Source organism: Dendrobates tinctorius, unplaced genomic scaffold (assembly GCF_039654945.1).
Source record: "Dendrobates tinctorius isolate UK_male_01 unplaced genomic scaffold, ASM3965494v1 ptg000070l, whole genome shotgun sequence".
NCBI lineage: Eukaryota > Metazoa > Chordata > Amphibia > Anura > Dendrobatidae > Dendrobates > Dendrobates tinctorius.
The window spans coordinates 16,736,809-16,741,840 of record NW_027361738.1 but is presented as its reverse complement, the minus strand read 5'-3'; positions in this window follow the sequence as shown (position 1 = coordinate 16,741,840).

Genomic DNA, 5,032 nt, shown 5'->3' with positions numbered 1-5,032 from the left:
AGCCACTTTACCAGGAGATCTAACTCCTCACCACAAGAAAGGTCCAGGTCTTAGGAAAATCCTCAATTCTTTTATATAAAGCATTCTCTATGACTTCTACTGACCCATAGCATTCATCAAGTCTTTCCCACACTTTATGTAGGGCTGTGCGAGGATTACATTAATGTCTCTCAGTCTTTTGGCATGCTCGACTGACTCACTTCCGAGCCACTTTACCAGGAGACCACAAGAAAGGTCCAGACCATGAATGGCGTTCCGGAACGAGGCTCGCCATGACCGATAGTTCTCGGGTTTGTCAGTGAACTTTACAAGTCCCTTTGTAACCAGTTCTTGGCGGGCAAGGAACTTTGCAAGGTCCTTGATGGCTCCGTCAGTGCTGGCACGAGCCGGTGTGTGATAGTCATGTCTAGTGTGTGGTGCATCACCATACCTGTAAGATGCTTGTGACTCTGGATATCTGTGCGGTACCTCGTTGGTGAAGAAGGTGTCTCTTTAAGGCGGGATGGGAGCTGTACCTTCCTTTCAGTGGAACGGTAGCTGTAGTCGACATCTCTGTGCTGGATGTCTCCTCACCTATGGTAGTGAAGCTCGGGGTTGGATCGTTGGTAATCGGCATGCGCTGATCGATATGATGCGCCAGGGCTGTCATCTATGCTGGTTTGCTAAAGGACGTACTCTGCGACACGTTGAGCTAGATCTTGCTGCTCTAGATCTGGTCCGAGAATGCTGCTGTGTCTCTCAGAATCAGGATCTTTCATAGCTTCCAAATACTCTGCTTTAGCTATTGCAGCGGCTGTCTCTTTGTCGGCCGCAAGTTTCTCTAGCTCTGCTTGCAAACGTGCAGTTTCCACTTCTCTCTCTGCCTGCAAACGTACGGTTTCAGCCTCTCTCTCTGCCTCGTGCTCTGCTTGTCTCAGCTTTAGATGCATCTCTCGTTCGGCAAAGGAAGATCTTGCTTTGGCTGCCTCAGCCTCGGCGTGAGCGACAGCAGCTAGCTCTGCTAATGACGATCTGCTGGAGCTTGCTCGTGACCTCATTTTGAGTGAGGATGTGCTCTTCCGAGACATTGTGCATTTGGCGGAGTACTGCTGAGTATATTGGAGGGAAACAGTCTGTGTATGGCGGGAAAGATGTAGCACTTCTTGGCGAGCTGCAGTAGCATTCTGCGGCTGTATGGCGGCTGTTGTGATACCCGTATGCAGAGCAGTGGGTGTTAGCGGTCCCGTACAGTCTATGCAATCACCTCGTGTGACCGGCGGTCCTTTACTGAGCCCTTGGCTTGTCTCCTGCAGCTGTATGGTGGCTGCTGTAGTACCCGTATGCGGAGCAGTCTGGGTGATAGCGGTCCCTTACAGCTTGAATTCACTGTCGCAGGCGCATGGCAATCTGTTTTACTAGGCCCTGGACTTGTCTGCTGTGGCTGTATGGCGGCTGCTGTAGTAACCGTATGCGGAGCAGTCTGGATGATAGTGGTCCCTTACAGCCTGAATTCACTATCGCAGGCGTCTAGCATCTGTTTTACTATTCTGCCTTCAGGCACGCTGACAAGATGTGCAATCCAGCATACAGTATAAACCACAGCTCTGTCTTCCAAAATAAGAAGACTGTTCTCTGTAGTCTAACTTGTTTATTTGTGAAGAGTATAGAACATGCGCAGTAAAACAGTAAAGAATACAATGACATACATAAGTATTGAGCAGATGATCACACAGTTAACACAGATACAGGAAGCATTTAGTGTGATGCAATCTACATAGAAAAAAACACAGGTGTCTAATTACATCTACTGAATGCAGCTAATAAACTCTCTGCACACACACTGCATTGTAAGAAAGATTGAGCTTACCAGATATGCTATTTACCAGGATAACGATTTGAAGTTTGAGAATTAAGATGGAGGACAGGTAAACATGTGCATCCTATGATATACACAGAAGCAAAATGGCCCTTCTTCATCCCAGAATACATTGCTTCCTTCCCATAGTGCATTGCTTCTGTTAAAGGCCCAGACTATATAATGCTATCAAAAAACACTGCTATAAATTCAGCCACCACTAGATGGTGCTATAATTAACCCAGCAATAAATAAACATATTGCTTTATTCAGAGAACATAACACAAGACAGACTGCCCTATATCAGAGGGCAGAACATGTGCCATGACTTCCCTGGCAGTATAGATGACATTTGAGTACAAATTGGACAAATTTGATTTGTTCTGTTTTTTTCAACACGTATAAAATGAATTTTTTATATCATTAGAAACAAGCCCTTTCATAATGCTGCAACCACTTATACCAGGATCAGTTTACTTTGTATCCATTGACAGCCGCCCTAGCAGGCAACTGACTTTGCAAATTGAAGCCATGCCTGGCCAGATTTGCCTGCAGCCTCCGATACAGGGAAAATGTAGCATTACTTAATGATCATTCAGACCATCTATATTATGCATAGAGTAAATGATCCTCCAAAGGGGGAGCCACTGATACAGAGAGGTACGTCATAGAGAGGTCCTAAGAAAGGGACTCCTTACTATGATTTCTAATAGTGAGACAGCACCTTTAAGCACATGCAGCATTCTTACTGGTATACAGCTGCCTACATCTTGTAAGACCAGATGTACAAAAATGATTAGTAAAAAGTAGTGTTGAGCATTCCAATACTGCAAATATCGGGTATTGGCCGATATTCGCTGTATCGGAATTCCAATACCGAGTACCGATATTTTTACAATATCGAATACCGGAATCGGAAGTTCCCATAATGCAATGAGCCAGTGTTGTGGCTGTGATTGTCTGCTGAAATGATGTCATCATGATGCGCAGTCTGTGCGCATCACGATGCGCGGTCTGTGCGGGCCTGCGGGGGTCTGTGCGGGCTGCCGGGGGTCTGTCCGGGCCTGCCGGGGGAGTCTGTACAGGCCTGCCGGGGGTCTGTGTGGGCTGCCGGGGGTCTGTACGGGCCTGCCGGGGGTCTGTATGGGCCTGCCGGGGGTCTGTACGGGCCTGCCGGGGGTCTGTACGGGCCTGCCGGGGGTCTGTACGGGCCTGCCGGGGGTTGTGTGTGTGTGCAGGCATTGTCCGATGGGACTACAAGTCCCATCGGGCTATGCCTGCTACAGTGACAGTGATTTACACATTAGCCAATGATGGGACAGTAGTAGTCCCATCATCCGGCTAATGTGTTGAATGTAAAAAAAAAAAAAACATGCATACTACATACTACATACATACTACATATATACAACATTCATACATACTACATACTACATACATACTTCATATATACTACATTCATACAACATACATACATACTACATACATACTACATATATACTACATTCATACAACATACATACATACTACATACTTCATACATACTACAAATATACTACATTCATACAACATACATACTACATACATACTACATACAATACATTCATACATTCATATAATACATACATATAGACATACAGTACATATAACATAGAGTACATACTCACCATCACTTGTCAATTTGATCCCCGAAGCCAGTGTCATCTCACTGTAAAAAATATTAAAATAACAAACAACCGATATACTCCCTGATCCACAGAAATCCTCGAGTGTCCCACGACGATCTCCTGCAGTGCATCACAGTGCAGTGCAGGTTACTATAGTTCACTGGTCTCACTTTATGGCAAAAGCTGCGTGGGAACTTTCTCACACAGCAATTCCAAAAGTGAGACTAGGGACTATTTTTTTACAGTGGCGGAGGAATGCAGTGCGGAAGGATACCTGCCTCCCTTCATTGTATTCCTGGGGCCCCTAGAGAGCGGTGGCATCAGCTGATGCTGCTGTTCTCCACGGGAGATCGCCGTGGGACACTCGTGGATTTCTGCGGATCAGGGAGTATATTGGTTGTTTGTTATTTTAATATTTTTTACAGATGACACTGGCTTCGGGGATCAAAGTGACAAGTGATGGTGAGTATGTACTCTGTTATATGTACTGTATGTCTATATGTATGTATTGTATGAATGTATGAATGTTTTGTATGTAGTATGTATGTAGTGTGTATGTTGTATGTCTGTAGCATGTTTTATGTATGTAGTATGTACTATGTATGTATGTTGTATGAATGTAGTATATATGTAGTATGTATGTAGTATGTAGTATGAATGTATGTTGTATGAATGTAGTATATATGTAATATGTATGTAGCATGTATGTATGTAGTATGTATGTATGTTGTATGAATGTAGTATATATGAAGTATGTATGTAGTATGTATGTATGTTGTATGAATGCAGTATATATGTATTATGTATGTAGTATGTATGTATGTTATATGAATGTAGTATATATGAAGTATGTATGTAGTATGTATGTTGTATGAATGTAGTATATATGTAGTATGTACTATGTATGCATGTATGTTGTATGAATGTAGTATATATGAAGTATGTATGTAGTATGTATGTATGTTGTATGAATGTAGTATATATGAAGTATGTATGTATGTTGTATGAATGTAGTATATATGTAGTATGTATGTAGTATGTATGTATGTTGTATGAATGTAGTATATATGAAGTATGTATGTAGTATGTATGCATGTTGTATGAATGTAGTATTTATGTAGTATGTATGTTGTATGAATGTAGTATATATGTAGTATGTATGTATGTTGTATGAATGTAGTATATATGAAGTATGTATGTAGTATGTATGTATGTTGTATGAATGTAGTATATATGTAGTATGTATTTATGTAGTATGTATGTTGTATGAATGTAGTATATATGTAGTAAGTATGTAGCATGTATGTATGTTGTATGAATCTAGTATATATGAAGTATGTATGCTGTATGAATGTAGTATATATGAAGTATGTATGTAGTATGTATGTATGTATGTTGTATGAATGTAGTATATATGTAGTATGTATGTAGCATGCATGTATGTTGTATGAATGTAGTATATATGAAGTATGTATGTAGTATGTAGTATGTATGTATGTTGTATGAATGTAGTATATATGTAGTATGTACT